Source organism: Struthio camelus, chromosome 16, assembly GCF_040807025.1.
Source record: "Struthio camelus isolate bStrCam1 chromosome 16, bStrCam1.hap1, whole genome shotgun sequence".
Lineage (NCBI taxonomy): Eukaryota > Metazoa > Chordata > Aves > Struthioniformes > Struthionidae > Struthio > Struthio camelus.
Window position 1 is genome coordinate 22,203,186 of NC_090957.1, and position 19,958 is coordinate 22,223,143.

Consider the following 19,958-nt stretch of genomic DNA (forward strand, 5'->3'; position numbering starts at 1 on the left):
AGCTATGAGAAGGTAAAGAATGGTTAAAATGCGAACCAGTTGCATGTGTGAGACACTCAGTCCAAGGCAGAAGTTCACGTTTCTGGGGGGCAGGAATGGTAGAGCAGGAATATTTGCTCTATGGAAGCGTCATTCTTAATGAAGTGGAAAACACTTGAAGAAGAGGAGAAAGATGTTGCTATCCTATAATGTCAATTAGACACCACGCTGTCCTTTTTCTTTCATAAACCTTGATGCTATGTGCTTTTAACACAGTCACCTTTTCTTTCCAGATGAGGTCCACACTTAGAGAAGATGAGAGATTGTTTCTTGAATAAAGCAAGTACAAATCAATGCATCAAACAGCACTGCCCAGTGGATATGGTACCAATCCAGAAAGCAGGAGACTTGGCACTACAACCAGTTTTGCAGGGTGTGATTTGTGTGGTCCCTCTGCTTTCCTACACAGGAAATCTCACTTCCATTGCCTCTCCCTGTATTTGCAAAACACTCTGAGATTGGTGGATAGGAATAGTACGAGACAAGTATTATCTAATAGAAAGACTCCTTATTCAGTTATATTCATCTCAATTAAATTATGTCCTGGAGTGAGTGCTCAGTTATTTTGACAGTGGTGAATTTCAAAATTAAATTGATTTCCTTTTGCTGGGTAATATTTCATCTTGGGCTGGTAGGTATTGTGAATTGCCAGCTCTCTTTTCACAGCTGTTATTTCCCCTCTCCTTTTTGCATCATTAATGCTAGGACAGATTGCCCTAAGAAGGTAAGAACAAATCTGATTACAGTTCACTCAAAGCACGGGAGCCGGAGCTAACAGGAGCTGCTGCGACCAGCACTCCTGCCCACATCTCTGATGCAATAAACCCAAACACCGGTACGCAGCATCAACACCCCCTTCCACACACTGCAGTTTTGAAAGCTGATTGCCCCACTGCACAGTATTACAAAATCTTTCTGTAGACATCCCTTGGTTATATAACAGCATTGCTTTAGAGCAGTTGTTCTAGTTGAATACAGTGAGTAGCACTTGACAGGTTATTGACTTGCACTGCTATGCTTTATTAAAAATGAGGAGGGATCGAAGCTCTTAGCTCCTTATTAAAGTGCAAACTTGTTAGGAGAATTCAGTGATATGAAAACTATTATGGTATCCAGCAGAAATAGTCCTTCTGAGATATCCAGAATAGCAAAAGGTTAAATTAATACTTCACTGCTGCAGCATAATCAGGAGATGGCCAGGCACGGGCTCTATGCTATCATGCTGTGCATGCTTAAATTGGAACAGCAGAGCAGACTTTACATATATAGCATGAAGATATTATAATACATAGACCTGCTTCCCTTCTCCAAATGGCCTTCTTTTTCACTTCTGACTAAATTTGAAGCTATTAGATCCTGATTCAAAGCTCACTGAAGAAAACATGCCTTTCATATCAGAAAATGGGCTTCAGATGGCCCTGCGGTGCTCATCTCTGAATTCTGGTAAAATTCTAGTTATTGCCTGGTAACCAGGAGAAAAGTAAAAGCCCTCATAGATGCCTATTTAGTTATGGTCTACAGGCAACACTCATGGCATGGATAAGACACCATCAATCATTGCAATGAACAAAGTCTTTGAAGACTAGACAAGGGCCAAGCTCGAAACTTCTCCAGTGGGTACTTTTTACACCTAGTAACCATACGTGCAACTCAGCATGGCAGTCTGAACCTAGAGCAACAAATGCCAAGAACATGTCCTAGGGAACGAGCAGGGCTATGTGGCTGCTGTGTGTCTAAAGCAAAAACTACAGTGAGTCTCCTCCAGGGCTAAACTTGCCCTCCCTCTTTCCACAGCAGTCACTGGCCTCCCCAGCCTGCAGAATTGGGACAACATCAGAGCCAGTACCATCATGAGCAGGCATCGTGGTGCACATGCAGATTTCACGGACCTAACACATGAACCGGACCCAGAAAACATAGACAGCTATGCAACGATTATGTAGAGTAACCATATGCATTGCTGTCAGCTAGGCAGACCCCGAGCCATAGCGGGGCACAGTCGCACCATGACACTGGGCAGCAACAACTAGACCTTTTTCACAGCCTGCAGAGCACAAACCCATCTGAGACTTCAGCCCATGAACAGCTCAGTCTGAAGATTTGTCTAACCCCAGCATGAGAGCTGAATAGTGTCAATAAACAATTAACATACTCCCAACCAAGCAATTAAATCAACAGTAAGTGAGGAATTCAGCAGACAATGCAATTATTATATTATTCACAAAAATCACTACATGTTACTACTGCAAGGCAGAAACATCAGCTAAGAAAAAGCAAGGGCTGTTTGCTTTAACACCTGCCTCTGCAGTGGCAGAGAGGATCATTCAGTGGGAGTCAGGCAGCATGTTGGATTCAAGGTGAAGATAACACTTATTAATACAAATATTTTATTGGCAAGACCACAAGCGTAACCAACGTCTGTGTTCAAAGGAGCTTACATACCTTTTTGCTAGTTCAGGAAGAGAATAAAATGCTAGTAGAAGGGACAGAGCACTAGATACTTTACTTACAAGACGGTTAGCTTCTCTCTGAGGTATAGGCCAACAACATGGGTAAGAGCTATACCAATGATCTCAGGAATATTTTAATAAGGGATAGTATGTTTTAATGGGTGGACAATGGGAGTGAGAACAACGGAGCTTGCTTGTGGGCTGGCACTTTCGGTCTTTCCTCTACGCTTCGATCAACAAAGGGGCTGAGAGAAAAGCTTGGCTTGGTGGCAGGTTCCCAAACGGAGGTACAGAATAAAGACTGGATTCAAATATCAAGGAGATTTTTCCATCTCATTCACACTGAGCAAAGCGGAGGAGCTCATCTGAATTCCTTCACTCTTCTCAGCTGTGCTTACATGCCCTAGGAAAAAGAGGGAGGTGATCAAGACTTCTGCATGCTAATGGGGACTCTTCACCTCAGAGACATCAATGGGAAAACTCCTATGCAGAAACAGGGCTTCACTTTAGTGTTACTAGCTAGACAAGAGAGAGACAGAGTGAGAAAAATCATCAAAGATGCAGGCATTACATGACCCAAAGCTCACATCAGCCCATGGCGAGGTTAAGTAACATCTAAGGCAAACGCTCTCTCAGTCCAGAGTTGTCTGATGGTTTTCACTGGGTGCCACATCTGCTATGTATTTGCAAAACCACCACATGTGGGTCCATAACCCCTCCCCATTGGCCCCGAGGTCCACGAGAAGGGCCAGGCCTTACCCTGGCCTGCAGGGAGGAATGACCCAGGTACCTGCTGGCTTAAACACAGGGACTGGCCAGGCAAACTCCAGGGACAAACAACAGATGCCTCCACAGCTGACAAGAGAGCAACAGGCTTCTGCTGCAAATGGCACCTCTCCCATCAGCTCCTGTCTGCAGCAGGGAGCAGGCAATCACAGCACGGATGGGGTCGGCCAGTCGGTCTGCCTGCAGTGACGCTCGGCATCGCTGGAGCAGCCAAAATGAAGCATGAATGTGTGGGGGTGAGTAAGTCTTCCTGAAGCTGGGCCAGCAACTTGCTACTTTTCATGTTTCTCTCATGCTTAATTGCTAGTCACATTCCACATCCTTCTTGAACTATTGAGAAGAGCTGCCTTAGCTTGGAAAATTCAGAACCCATCCCCTCATTATGTAAGATAAAATAACTTTCATTTCAGCTGGAGATGACATGGAGCCGAGAGAACGAGCAGAGCTATGAAACAGGGGCTTTTTGATCCATGATTTACTAGCGGTTATATCAACTGCTCTCAGGAGATGAGAAGAAACATTAGCCAGGAAATTACTTCCACGTTAATTCAAGCTGTGTTTTGCAATGCTGATTGAGGTGAAGGTGAAAGAAACAATTGCTAAATATCAATAATATTATGTACACAATTAAAACACAGCCAACAGTCTTTTAATACAAAACAAAATGAGGTTGTGAGCCAGTGTAAGGATTCAGTAATGTTGCTAGGTTAAATCTTCAACTCAGTGGTACATATGAAAATGTATTTCTTCCCTCCTCCTCCAAATCCCTTTTAATATTCACAATTGGTTTCTCTGTGAGAGACTTCCAGCTCTGAAGTGTTGTTTGAGCTGAGCAGCTAAGGATTGTCTCTGATAAAGCACTGTTATTCAGGACAAATCTCCATAGACATGTTTCCTAAATAACTCTGATATTTTATAGAATCAGTTACATTAATTGTAAACACAATAACAGCAACAACAGCAGCAACAAAAATAGGTGGTAAAACGTTTCAGTTACAGCTATCATTAAAAAAAAATAAATGAGTGTGGAATCTTCTCCTGGAAGGGACATTAGAAGTCCAAGACAAGCTTTTGTCATGCTTCGCTCATTTCAGAACTAATAAAAGAGACAAAAAAGTGAATGAGCCAAAACAAGAAAAAGGCGAGTTCCCCCTGCCTAGTCCCTCGACCTGCCTGACCCTCAAGGAGGCAAATCAGCCCAGAGGGGGCCTGTGGCTAAACCCCGACAGCCCCTTCGTGGCATGGTGCCAGCGCCAAAGGAGGGACGCTGGTGCTCACACCGTCTCCAGCAGAAGGTATTTCTGGAGAGCCAGAGAGACTGCTCCACAGCAATGACTACCTGACACAGGGCAGGGCTGTGCTGCAGTGCTGCAGGCACAAGGCGACTAGAAGCAAAAACTGCATTTTGCAGGGCGCCCTGCACGGTCCCAGCCAAACGCTTTCCTACGCGGCGTGCCCTCACAGCTTGCTCCATGTGGTTTGCTGTGCTGTTCTCACCTGAGAACAGCTGTGAGGTCCCCGTGGGCCATGCTGGCCCTCAGGCCCAAACTCAGGCTCCACCAAGGGAGCGGAGGAACTTCTGGGGACATGAGCAAGGCCAGAGAAAAATCCCAGCCAAGTCAATGGCTTTCATAAGCATCACCGAGAACAGCATCTTCCTGCTATCATATTTTCTATGGATTTTCTCTGTTCTAAGACTTCACAGGTATCAGGAGTTAAGATCAAATGACACTGTATGTTCCTGGTGAGGCAATAGGATAATCCTAGGACCGAGCTATTTCCTAGTGTGGCTCCACTAAGAACATTATTTTTATGCCATCAGAGGATGTACTTGGCTGACAGTAAGGGAGACAGTTTTCCCATGGAGATCTTTGTTCACTAGATCTGTTCCTACTTCTGTCATTGATCTAGTGGTTGACTTTGAGCAAAGTCATTCTCCCTCTCTGTGCATCTGTTTTCCTGTACCAATCTTTGACTCCTTTATAAGGCACTTACAGAGAGCTACAGCTGAGAATATCTGTTCTTACTCTTAGTCTGTCTAGTAGTAAGCCCTGGCACGCCTAGAGTTTACAGAAGAGACTGCTGCGTATGTCTCAGACAACTGCAGACTTAAATCAGAGGGAATTACTGGGCACTCCATACTCCTTAGAACATCAGGACACTTAGTTTCTAGTGATAAATTTGGAAGCAGGACTTTTAACTGCCTTTTGAAAACCTTGGCCTCTGCCTGCTATTGCAATAGGATAAGGGGAAACCTTTGTTTTGGCTGAATCCTTCTGACATTTTCAGTGACAAAAATAAATTTGATTTGCAGAAGCTGTGAAGGAATGGGAAAGATGTTATGTCCAAAGTGTACTTGGTGCTATTGGATATGATAAAAGACTGAATGAGTCAGTAAATGTAGCAGTTTAGTAACTGTTAAAAAAAAAAAAATCAATAATCACGCAGCAAGATCTACAGCACGGGAACAGAAAAACGTAGCCGAAAGCCTGCCTCTCTGGGAAAGTTAACCATTGGCTTTACCAATCCAGGGAAGCAACAGGGCAGTTCTGCAGTGGGATCACATTCATCCCCAAAGCGGGATGCGAATGGTTGATCCACAAGTTGACAAATGCAAGTGAGAAAATGGAAGCAGCGTCAACTTTTTCTCCCTCCAAGTGCCAAGGGATTTTAGCAGCTCTCACCAGCTCTTGGCTCCAGGCACTGCCCCAGCTGCGATGGGACTGAGAGCCAGCGTGTCAGACGAGATAGGGAATCCTACCTTAGAAGGAATTTTGTCTTAATATCAGGCATATAAATGAGAGTCATTTCTCCTCGTTACCCTTAACCATGGGCAGGATCCGAAAGAAAGATTAAAAGAACTTATTTTTCAATGCAACATCACCTGCTTTTAAACCTACCACATCATCACAGCCATGATGAGAATGTACATATGTATAGAAGACTGGGTAAACACAAGTTATAAATCCACTTCCTAGTCCATTAGGATGGAATTTATCTCACCAAGCTACCCATAAATTAATGTATTTAGCTTATTTTAGTTGCCTGGGCTTCCTCTGTAGTCATTAGAGAGTGGGACACCACCGAGCAAACTGTCCACTGTGCTTATTTTAGACATCTTTTTTTCTCATTAGGTTTGATCCTTGTTTGACTCTACGCTGATTTTAATCATGCTAAAATGTTTATATGGATAGGAAGAATGACATGTTAATAAAGGATTTCTTAATCCTTTTTTTCAGACAAGGATCGGAGTCCCACTTATTTCAGTCCTATGCACACAAGGTTCATTGATGTAATCTGTATAGAGAATAATTTGGTCTTTGGGCTTCTTCTGTGATTGCATAATTTTTCCCCTGCTGATTGACATTCCCCAAGGGAAAAAGACAAGCTTCCCAATTTGTGAGCTTCCAAACTGCCAAGGGCTCAGAAAATTATCTTTCCTTTCTGAGGAAGGACTGAAGTTGTTTCTGCTAGGGTAGGAGAAAAAGAAAATCCAAAAAGCTTCACCTTAGGTCTGACTCAGAGCCGCGGAAAAACAAAAAAAAAATCACCAACGAGAAAGATTTACATGTGTACTTAACTCTGAGTACATTACTAAGGGAATACTTGCACAGAAGAAGAGACGTGCAGGATTTTGCTGGCTGGAGGTCTAAATCTGCTTGCCCCTGAAAGTAAAGTCTCTCTAAGCACACACTAGAAAAGTACCTAGCAAAATGGGATGCTGACCCCGATTACACCATATAGTCACTACTAAGTCACTCATCATATTAGTCCACTAGGAAATGAGGAATAAAGGCCTGTAAAAAATATGAGGATGATTTAAATGATCTATTTCAAGACTGGCAAAGTAATTTCCGTTGGCTGTAATTCAGGCATACGCTGCCTTCCCTCCAATGCCCTCTGCAGGGATCAGGAGCTAGGCTGCTTCCCCTTCTCCTCCCTGACTGCTCCACCTTCCCCTCAAAGACGCTGCATGCCAGGAAGCGTTGGGAGATGCCCTCACACAGCGGTGCAGCGGGTTGGATCATGGGGTGGGGACCAAGGATGGCCACGCGTGACACCTGCCCAGCCTGGTGAGGTCAGACCCCGACAACATCTGCTTAACTGAGGACAACGCTGCTGATACAACAGGACATGGTTGAGCTGAATGAGATGAGGCTGGAGGGAGAAGTTTCATGTTCTCGTCCACAAGCCCAAGTGAGCAGCAAATAAAAGGAAAGACAGAAAAAGGCATGCTGGGTTTCCGATATGCACGACTCACAGGCTCCCTGCCTTTCGCAGCCCGCTGATTGCTGGAGAGTCAGCATTAATTCAGCCGCTACCAGATGAATAATTCATAGCTAATACTTCATTAGGAAACGCATCTCCTTAGCTGCCTTACACGCTGCCCGCAAACAGTGTTGTGATTTTCCTCTCAGCAGTTTTTCAGACTTATTCACCACGTAAGGCCCGCACAGGGCCCCAGGCTAGCGGCTGTGCCAGCCCAGGCGCCCCGCGGGAACGCGGGCGCAGGGCGCCGCTCCGACCGCTGTGCCGGGAGCCGGCTGGGCGCCAGGGCGCAGGCAGCACCCCTGGAGCGGCGCTTCGCCCGGCCCGCGGCAGGCGGTCCCGAGGGCGCGGGAGGCCAGCGGCTCCCACCCGCCCTGCTCCCTTCCCGCAGTCACAGCGCTGTCCAGACTGGGCTCGCCAAAGCACAGCACCGGCGTCGTTTTGGAGGTCCTCACACAAACTCGAGCAGCAGTGCATGAAGGAAAACCGAACGCTCGCACCGGTGCTGCCTGGCTCAGTACTGCCTTCCGCAAAAGCAAGCGGAGAGTCCCCTCCTGGTCTGCAGGGCACAGACCTCACCGGCATGCAGACTGCCCTGCAAATCCCTGAAGAATAAGCCCCCGATTGAAATTTCTAATATTAACTCAGGTCAGAAACGCTCCTGCAAGAACAGCTTCTCTCTGATTATTCTCAACGTTGGGTCCTGGAATCAGGGATTACAGAAGCACATGGAAGAGAACGAAAAAGGAAAAAAAATTTTTTAAATCAATTGTTCTTTAGTGAACCATACAAAAGGGGTTACATTGAAATTCCACCTGAGTGACAGGTGAAGGTTCACCTGTTCCTTATTTGAACTAAACATTTCCACACATATTTTTAGACTTTTCTTTACTGCAATCTGATTGTCTGAAAGATTAGCTTCCACAATCCACGCTCACAACCCACAGGCAAGATCTATATTATTTTTGCTTGCAATTAGAGTTGCATGAAGGGTTTAGTCCCCCAGCTAAAGGGCATTTCTCTCATGCATGGAATAGGGCTCACACAATTCATACATAAAGCATATTATTAAAAATAGCATAGGTGGCACTTAATATTTTGGGTCTAGAAGACACCATTCAGTGTGGCCATAAGCAAGTACTCCTGAAGTGCATACACATATATAAAATGCACATCTCTGGGATTCACTTGTACATGTGTGTGTGTGTATATATATTTATGCATGTACATGCTCCTGTGACACACCACTACCCTACTTCCCCCATGCCTGGGCCAGAGGGCTGGTCACCGCCTTCGCAGGCCTGGCATGTTGGGAGGGCTCCTCCCATGGGCAAGTATAGCCCCATCCCGCACTCCTTTCCCTGAACCCTGGCTCAGACTGGCCTGCGGGCCAGGACTGTGTCTTGCAGAAAAGCAAACAGTTCCAGCAGCAAAATTTCAAGGATGGTGTGGTTCACTGCAGCAAGGGGAAAATAAACAGCCATAATGACAAGCTACCGCAGGATGCTCTGACTCAACAGAGCTGGGCTTCTTAGCTGCTTAAGTTATTTCCAAAGCAGATGTTTCCTGTACATGATTATTACATTGGTAAGTGCAGAACAGAGTAGGAAAGGCAGATGTTATCTTGACCTCTACTTTCAGGAGCGTGATGGCTGATTTTTATTTCTGGCACATAATCTGAACATATTCATCAAGGGGAAGACGATGAAAAAAGGACAGCAGCAGTGACAGCAGCTGTACCCGAAAAAAAAAGTTTCTTTTTCGCTTGTCTGAGTAACAAATACAGAGGAAAACATGGAAATGACCTTGGGCTCCTTCTACCTCCCTCTGCATTTGTTTGCTTCATTTCAGTATTTTCTGTTTTCCCTTGACGTTCCTGCTTCCTCCGCTTGCTCAAAACCGCACTGGGATGGCTCACCAGGACCCCGCCAGCGGCACGGGGCTCCACGTGCGGGAGCAGCGCCAGGGCCAGCCCCGATGCTGCCGCCGGTCTGCTGCAGGGACCCAAGACGGGGGCAGAGAGACCCCCGCACACACACCGCTCCTGAAAACGCGAATTAACGCACGGCTTCCGTAGTGTCTGTGCTTTGGCGCTACCGGACACCCGTTCATGCAGGTGGCCTTGCCTCAGATCTGGCTGCCATGACCACCACTCGAAACTGCACTGGCACGTGGCACTGCCTCCATTTCACCCGAGCTACACCGCTTTGCCCCATCAAATCATCTGACCCATTTTGCAGGGGGGGGCGGGGGGGGGGGGGAAAGCAGTGCTGGGAGAAGGGATATATAATAAGACTGGCTGGGATCCACACTGTTCTCAGTAGGAGTTTCCCCAAAGCCTAATGAGATAGAAAAAAGCTGGTTTAACAAAACAAAAACAACAAGAGGATTTCAGCCAGCACAAGGTCAACGAGGTCAGAATTCCTGTCAATGTAATGAAGACGGAGCGAGGCAGATTTAGATACGAGAGAAGAGGAAAAGCAAACTGCTTAGACCAAGATTTGTGGTCTTGGAGTCTAGTTAAGGTCTAAATTGGGAAAAGTGAGAGGAGCCAATGAAGCTGACAAGAACAAGTCTCTCCTTATGAGCAATAGAGAGAAGATTGATTTAACCCCAAAGATTTCATGGGAATTGAACCGCCAAGGAGACATCGTGACGCTCCACAGATGGGGCTGCCCATGCCCAGCGCTCTGTGCCTACAGGGTCCCCACGACTGTCCCCACAGTGCCGCTGCCAGCTGGAGCAGCCGGTCCCATCCGGGTCCCCAAGCAGCCAGCCCCGTTCGGGGACCCCTGCGCCCCAGCCGGCCACAGCCCAGGGGAGCGACCACAAAACACCCAGTAGACCACACGTGCGTAGACCACAAACAGTTGTAGAAAATGAAGTGATTCAGCGCAGGTTATTCGCTCAGTTTTACCCACCAACCTAGGAGCACCCTGGTGGGTATTATCCATTGCAAGTCTAATGCATTTAGCAAGGAACTACAATTACTATTGTAAGAATGAGAGGCACTTAGTAACACCGTCAATTAAGGATTTCAATTGTCTCAAATAAGCTCTCTAATATGGATTTAATAAGATTGCCTATGTTAATTACATATCAATTTATTGTTAAAAGAGCACTAAAGATTTAATAAGAGATAAATCTAGATGTCTTCTAATTAACTGAAAACTACATGAAGTAATAAGGGTGAAATCCATCGCTGTGCAGCAGGTCAGTGTTACTCCGATGCAGAACTTGACTTCCACTCAAACCCTAAAGGCTTAAGACCTACATTGGTCTTGACCTGACCTCATTGCACAGAAGCAGACTTCACTGTAAATGCATAATGACCTTTTCATCAATACTAGATACTTGCAAAGAGATTTTTTAAAAATCCATTTAATGCTTCACCTGCAATTCAACACCAATGTAATTAGGTCAATATTATGCACATTCAGCTATTACTCACTTGGACTGCCAATACTCAGCTATGTAATATTTCAACTGAAAAACATAAAACAAAACTTGTATTCAAAATATGAATATCAGCATTAAAATCTAAGAGGTATTTGGTGCGGGACAATTTTTAAATATTTCACACGCACATGCTCATTTGTGACCAGGCTTATCAGGCATTGCTCTGGACTTTGTCCAGAGTCTGCAAAAACAGGACCAGGAGTCAGGGGAATCTCAAAAGATCTATAATCCATCTTCCTTTCCATGACTAGACCCAGAAAACACTTATTTTACCTGACTTTTAAAGCTCCACTGGCATTGTCATTCCCTCTTCCAGACAATCTATTACAGAGCTCTCCGAGCCAAGACCACCTTTCCACAAGGAGAATACGCATCATCCACCCACACTTTACATTAAAAGCTTGTATTTAAACGTCCATAGGACTGGAGCTGGATCAGGATGGTTTCCTACACTGCGATGATAAGCTGCCTTGTACGAATGTACCATTGCACGGGAGTAGAGTTTAGGAAACGGTGCAGGGCTGCGCTGCTGGGTTCAAGGTGGTGTTGTTTACCCTAAACCGCATGTCAAGCATTTGATCTTTTCATTGACAAAGCATCCCTCTGCAAGATGGGGGAAAATAAACCAAAACAAACAAAAACCAAACCAAAAAACAACCCCCCCAAAAAACAACAATGCCTTACTGCAGCTGCTCTATCATCCTTCTCCCCCTTCTCCTTTTCCTTATAATAGCATCACTTTGTAATCATCTCAGTTTAGGGACAGTTCTACTTGTACGAGTCAAGGACTGTAAGCATCCCCCAATAAATACTACGATTTATTAATATTAAACAATAGAATAATTATCACTTGTTGCCTGGATTTCTTTTTTTTAAATAATCATTTGATTTGGTGAATCAATTTTTGAAACTAACATGTTTCAATAATTAATCTTAGTAAGATTGTTTAAAAATAAAAGGAGAGAAGACAAAAGAATGCACTGGGTGCCCAATTAGCAACAACTTTAGGTGGAAAAGATCTTCAGAGGGACAATACTGTAGCTATTCAGCTACGCTACAGCCTGCCCAGGTAGGCCAGAAAGTAAAGTGCAACAAAGGAACTTTCTCATACTATAATTAATGATACAGGACTGGTTGTAATACAGAAGTGCCATGTATTACTTTTGTGATATAAGATGCTTGCTGTAGTGATAATGATAGGGCATCGATTATCCTTTTAAGTTTCTTTGGCTTTGATGGGTTCATCTTCTTTGCTGGCTTGTCTCTGCTTTGAATTATTCAAATAAATTTAGAGTTCCCGAGAGAGATAACAGCCCCACGGCACAGACTGAGGCCCTGGTTTATTTGCAGACATACCCAGGAGACCTTCCCACCTTGCCTCCACCAGAAGGCCCGGACCGGGGCTGTTAGCAAGGACAGGCATCGGGACAGGGATGCCCCCGCCAGCACCCGCATCAATCCTCTCTCCACACGCCAAATCACATGCTAACCTAGGAGCAGGTCCGAAGTGCTTTAGAAGGACGCACTGAGGAGTTTAAACCACTTGGATAACTTCAGCCGAGGTCCTCAAGAAGAACTGATATTTTTGAAATAGCATGCCTCTGTCTCCAGCATGGGAAAGTGAGGGTAGTCTCATTGTAAAGCCAAATGACTTTTTTTAGACCTCATGCAAGTGAAATTTAGTCAAATTAGTCCAAACAAGCACGTATTGGAGTTTTGACTTGACTATCAAAAGCATCCAAGGAAAACGATGTTCATTAAAAAAAAATTCAGATTAAGACTAGCTCACATTATCATACAAGGAACATGCGGGTGGGGGAAGAAAGAAAGAAAGCAAGCTTAATATAAATCAAATCTAAGCACTCCGCTAATCATCACTTCTCTAAATCAAGAAACCTGGCAGATTTTCCAAGTGAGAATCAATCTTTCTGTCTCTGTAGTAAATACTGTAATCCTTTTTCCACCATGGTTTAGAAAATGTAACTGCCACATTCAAGATTTATTGAAAAATATTCTGTCAGAGTGTTTGAATGTTACGTTTCAAAGTGTTTTTAAACAATAGGTCACAACAGTTAGCGCTGTTCTATTCTCCTCCCTCCTCCCCAAATTATACTTTGCTTAAACTCTATTTTTCATCACAAAGTTTTAACGAAAAGGAAACTGGCTTTATTATACATACATATACAGCCTGATTTATAGTTACCTTGTGCATTCCTCTGTACCTAAAAGCCCTAATGCAGTTGCAACTACACCGTGCTTTTACCAAAACAGCCTTATTTCATTTGCCTTCCCACATCAATATAAAGTACACTTCTGGTGGCAGAGCCGTGTCTCACTAGGTGACGGGGGATACTGGAAGGCTTAAAGTCTCCTTGGATTGTGCTGAAGATTGTGCAGGGGAGAGAAAGCCACACTTGGGATGGTCATACCTATGCTGGTACAGAGACTGCTCCATGGAGCGAGCCGTCCCCGAACGCAGCTGGTCGAGGCTGGGAAGGCACTGGCCGTTCTACTGGAGGCTGATGCACAAGTGGTATGCACGATCGGGGTCTCCAAACAAAACAGGGAACTAAGTTATTTTATGGCACTCATAGAAGGTAAGTTGCGTAGTTTAAACGCTGGACTACGACTCAGCATATCAGAAGTCATTTCCCAGCTTCAAGCCTGCCCTGAAGACTTTTTTTTTTTTAAAGAGTAGATGAGAAAGGCACAGTTTAGGGTATGCTATCATCCCCCTGCTTACTGGGGGAGCAGTGAAGACACAGACTGATAGGGCAACTTGCCCGAAGCCACGCAGGAGCCTGTGTCAGTGCCTTACAGGATGCTTAATGACACCGAGGAGGATGAAGGCAAACTGAGACTGTCCAACAATGCAAACTCATCACCAGCACAAATCATCCAATCCACCTACACCAATATTCCATGTTTGCCCTGTGATCATGGAATTCAGCATCCATCTCTCTGGAGGTTCGAGTGGAAGGACAGGCTGTAAGTACCGTTTGCATAAAAGCAAACTTGACCCAAGTTGCTTTCCTTATATTTTCTACAACTCAAAATAGATTTACTTGTGCTCACCTTGCTCCCCATCTAGACCTTGCCATCTCAAACAGCCAGCGTTTCTTCTGATAGGATGGACATAGCATCCTGATGAAAGCACAGACTGCTACAAAGCCAGAACTTGCAATCTTTAGCAGGTATTTTCCCTCCTTCCCATCTTCGTAGCCTTTATGGTTATCACAGCTTTAACATGGAAGTGAACTTTGCAACAACAGCAACAGCCAGTGGAGTCCTCAGACCCTATAAATGGTCACCCGCATGGTCATGCAAGCAGGTGATATGCGTTTCCAGAGCCTGAGGAAACGCACCTGCCAGCTCGGCTGACACCCTCTCACCCTCCTGCACTGAAAGCACAAAAAAGGTCAGGGTGGGGAAAGCATCAAAAAAGCACGTACAGCGAAACAAGCAGGAATCTGAGGCTAAAATCACATCTTCCCTATGCACTGCCCCCTACCTCTCCCAGCTATTTCAGAGCTGCAGATAGAAAGCTCAACCCTCAGAAGCCCTAACCTTGATAGGAAAGGACATCAACTACAAAAGAGATCATTGGAAAATTACCTATTAATTCTCAGCACAATTTAGTAAATCAATGCTGCTAGCATTGGAATATGTTTATGAAAGAAGAAAACAGAATGATTTTGCAAAAGTAACCCTGAGGCAATAGGCAAAGGGAGAGAAAAAAGCCTTAGATCAGATTAAGAAATTACTTAAACTAATAAATCACTGAAAACACCAAGAGAGCTCCTAAAGCAAAACAGTCAACCAATAGGAAGTATTCTTCTCTCCCCAACTGTTTAAGGACAACAGGACTTTGCCACTGCTTAAAATAAGGCAAACTTGCAAGTGTTTTGTTGGCTTGGAGCTCGTATTGGTGCCGTATCAACGCTCCAGAGTTGTGAGTGTCATTTATTAAGCTGTAAAGTTGGCAGACTTACAGCGAATCGGGGCCCCCGACATGTTAGAGTTTTTGACGCTTTGTGTTAACAGTGGTGTCCTGGCTTAATTCCAGTTTCTGTAATTATATCCTAGAGCTCTTAAATCCCCCCACGTTGTGAGCTGGACAGGGCGCTCTCCTTTCACTTCCCTGTAGCTGCTCCTTTGTCTTGCTCTGCACTGCTGAACGGCTGCAGCATTCAATCCTCGGGTGGCCGTGTTTCAGAGGTGGGCGAAATGACAGCCATAGATCATGTGTATGCCCACTAGAGATTTTTTTTAAAGTGCATTCTTCAAGACGAAAGATTATATAACTGGAAGATTTATACTGTAGATCTCTTCTATGCAGCACAAGAGGGGAGGGTCCCAAGCAGTAATGCTAAAGAAGAGGCTGTGTTAAGAGCACAGAATTCAGGCTAGATTATTCCTGTATGTCAAATGAACAATATAGATACTTTTTGAACTGACCCTGAGGGTACAGGGCTGCGAGTCACGAGTGACCTTTCGCACTTGACCTTCAGGGAAGAGAACTGATACTTGAAGAAATATAGCATGCTTACCACTGGCGAGAAAAAAAAGGAGAGGAGGCTAGCATGTTTCCTTACCTGTATTCGCTCTAAAAATTTACAATGTGAGCTGGGTTCAGTTTGGTTTATAACAAGAAGTAATTTGTATGCCAGCCAGAAAAGCTGAGGTTTGATTTTCCTTCAAAGTATATATGAATACAACAGTAAATGTGTCTGCAAAGCAGTAGAAGGAGACCTTGCAGAATTTTTTTCTACATTGGTAGCAATGGTTATTTTTTCCAAAGGGATATATATCTTTGTCTCAGTTTCCTGCATGCGTTTTCAATTTCTCAGAGGCTAAAGTAACATATTTTAATTTGAAAATGCTGTGAGAGTCTCCTGGGAGCTGCAGTGCAGATGTGCCACCTTCCCGTTTTCCCTGCGAGCTGGGCCCCGTTCCTTACCTCATCAGTCAGGAGATATACCCCAGCAGGGAGTAGTCCAACGTTTCTTTAGATGGATATACAGTAAAGGTAGGATCTGACCTCACGTTAAAAAAAAATTAACAAGAATAATTTCCTTTAAAAATTAATTACTGCTGACATTAATACAATTGTAGCATCCAGGCAGACACCAGCAAATAATTAATCAGCAGTTTTCAAAAAAGAGAGTATTGATTTGTTGTTCCTCATAAACCTGGAACATTAGATTGAGGATGAGACAATTACATAAAGCAAGGGAAGAAAATTGGCCTTCATGAATAAGATAAATAGAAAGGAGTCTGGGTTTCTCTGGGTTTCTTGCAGGATACTTGCGTCCTCATCAGGATCACTGCACCAGAAAGACACATTCAAAATAGCTAACTCATTCTTCTGAAGAATTAAGTCCCTCCAAAAAAAAAAAAAACAACCGAACAAACAAGCCATGAACAATGCTACTGAACTGTAGTCTCTGATATATGTCCCGCCATCAGCAATCACACTCCCCATCCTCTGAGGTACCAGCCCAACTCCGAAGCTTTAGAGTATTCATTCTCCAAAGCCCACAAGGTAGGAAATTTTCTGTTGTCCCCGTTTCACAGGTGGGGAACTGAGAGGCTAACTCATTTGTCCAAGGTTACACAAAGAAGCTGCACTGAAATCGAGTTTTGAACCCACTTCCCAAGGACAAGGCTGACTCCCCAGCCTCTGGCATGCCTCTAGGTCCCAAACGCACCCGGAGACATCTCTGACAGCACCAGCGTCAGAGCCTGCAGTGAGCTGTGATCATCCTGGCAGGAAATTTAGTGGAAATCATGCAGGTTGCCAGGCTATGACCTTGTACAAACCTCTGATGTGTTGACCAGGTGCAAGGAAATGAACAAGCAGTGGGACCTTTACAGCCTTGTGCATGGGGACAGTCACAGCTTTCTGTCAGAACCAGGCAAATCAGCAGATGCTTTGTTGTAGCTCTGATGGCAGCAGTGAGTCATCAGGCAGCCTCTGAAAGAGTGCAACGCAGAGGGGGGACGCAGCAGACAGGTTTTGCCTGTGGAGCACCTGGAGGCCACATGTGAGCTGGGGGTGGCACTGCTGAGTCTGGATCTTGTCCTTGCCACCCACAGGCAATGCACCTGGCAGTCAAAGCCAGGCTGTAAATGTCAAGTGGGTTGTTCCCTGCCAAAGTGGTGGCTTTTGAACAGGGGCCCTAAGCTCTTCAGCAATATCTTTTATAGCCTGTGCACAGTCATGCTATTCCACCTCACCGAGGCCGCCCAAGGCTTCCTCCGGGTGAGCTGCTTTAAGCTAACAATAGATCTTTTCAGACCTACAGAAACCCTTCTTTTTCCTTCTTGTCCTTATTAGATGCCTTTTCCTGGGGATGAAAGAAAGACTTGGTGGGAAGGGAGAGGCTGGAGAGAGGAGGTGTGTTATTGACCTTTTCTTGTAAGTGGCAATTCACTGGTGCTGCTTCTGAGCATCTTTGCCAGGTTCAGCCTCCGGGTGTGCAGGCGCAATGCCTGTGGTGAGCAGATGTGCTGCCCATGCAGGCTCTTCGCTCACCACGGGGATGCTCAGACGGCTCCCAAAGGGTGACGGCAGAGAGTGGCCCTGTCAGGTATATTTATCTTTTAGTTTGGAAGGTATTGCTTTTTATCATTCTTAGGTCATGCTGCAGCAGAAAGAGGAGAACAGGAGATTGAATTAAACCTCCATATCAAACTAAGGTCAGCACTGCTGAAACTGGAGAAGGTAAACAAAGTCTGAAGGATTTTTCCAGGATGCCATTCTCTTGCACCTCATCAGGCATATTTTGTTTGCCTGGAGCATGTCTTATGCTGGAATCAATTAAAAGAAAAATTCTTTATGAATACTGATTTTTGGATAGATTTCTCTCTCTGCCTCTTCTCCAAAGGATGGCACAATACCTGTGAATAACCAAAAGATACCTCAGGGATGAGACGCACTCTCCTTTCTCGTACTCCATCCACTGAAATGCAGAGCACGCTGCAATTGCAGCTTCCCCATCCAGTGGGACAGCTGGTGGTTGTGCTGGGGATCGAGAACCCTGCTCGCTGACCAGCCCCCAACCCCAATGCAGGGTGCTGGCGAGCATCTCCCAACAGACCATTTTGCCACTAGAAAAGTGGCCTCTCAACTCTAAAACATTTTTGCAAGTAATTTTGTCACTTGTGATCCTGAGGCTACATATCAGACTATTAATCACATTTTGTTTATTCCTGAAACAGTATTCTTTTTAAATATCTATTCCATGCACAACTCCAGTTTATCATTCCAAATCACACCTCTCTGTCTCTCTCCCTTCATATATATTATTTCTGCCTTGTTAATACGGCCCTTTCCATGAGATGGAAACTCCCCTTCCTACTGTTATCTGGGGTTGTCAGTCACCAACCAAACTTAATGCCCAAAGCGCCAGCCAGCTCCAGAGAACTGGACCCTAAAGAACATTAAGTGTTAAATATTTAAACATTTTAAAATTTTTTAAATTCATTAAAAATATTTCATTTTAAATGAAACATTTCTTCATAGCTTTAGCTTTATTTTTAGAAGCTACAAATTCAATGATATTTTAAAATCAGTATGTTATTCAAAAGCCAAAAAGGACATATGCTTCCTTCTCCACAAAGTGTTTAGAGGGTTATTTTGTGGTTCTGACTGAAACAATTTCACAGATTCAATAGGGGGGAAAAGGTTCCTGCTGAAGGACATCGCCCTTCCTGTGTGCTGTATCCACCAGCTGTACGTGGGCATTGGAAGCGCCCTCGACTGCCATCCCCAAACCGAGGGTGCCAGGACCTGCGCTGTACTCTGGTGACCACCATCCGCTGCTCTGTGCACAACTCTACCCACATTTCACCTATCTGCACCTGCAGCAAGTCACCTCACTGCTGCACGTCTCCACCCTGCACCTCACCTATCTGCACCTGCAGCAAGTTACCGCCTTGCTACAGGCTTTGTTTCCACTGCTTGCCACCATTTTGCTTGTAACGTGCCTGGAGGTCTCCAGATGAAGAGCATATAATTTGAGTGGTGAATGTTAACTCTGATGACAAAGCATGTGATGACAACATGGTCATGCACGTACAAATCCCAGTGAAAAACAAACGTTGACAAGATCTCATGCAGGCTGTTTCCATGGATGCAAGGCAGAACTGTCTGCTTGAGCTAGCTGACTCAAAAAAAAACCCAACCTTTTGTCCAGAATTTCACACTCCCTTTCTCCCTGCAACTATGTGCATGTTTTTTATGCTGTTAATTGACATTTCCATTTCTGTTCATAACGCTCCTTTACCCATAAAGATGAAAGTGGCACTATGTAAGTTTGGGAACTGTCAGGTACGCCTTTGTCATCCCGGGCTCCCGTGATGGCTCCTCTAAGGTGCACTTTCTAATTCACTGCCATGCGCTGCTTATTGCTGTGCGTGTGGCTTGCTGCAGCAAGAGTGTCTTTGCAGCTCCAAGCAAGGCATTTGTTCCTGTTGGCTGGAGGTTAGCTGGGTTTGTCATGCCCAGATGGGCCATAAGACATGTGCCGAGAAGTGACAGATGCAGGTTGTAGAAATGGCTGGGCTGCTGGGTTGAGGAGGCAGCTTGCAGAGCAACTCAGTGAAATGAAATTGCTCCAGCTCCAGGAACACAATGAAACTTGCTGTTCAGCTGACATGGATGTCATGCCCACGTTAACATTTGAGTGTCACACTACAGAGCACTGTCTGCTCCACGGGGCAGGCAAACCTGGTGCTCTGCTGTATGAGCTCTGGAGGGGGAACACGCTGCTGCTTCACAGCCAGCTTCTCGGCTGGTTAAAGCCAGGGCAGGTCCACTGGAGTCAGTGCAGCTGCCCCATTTCTCACCACTTGAGGAGATCTAAACAGAGATAAAGGTATCTCACCACTCTGAAACTTGCAGTAAAATTTATAGTAGCATCTAAGTGAGTATGGATCTTAGGCTTTATT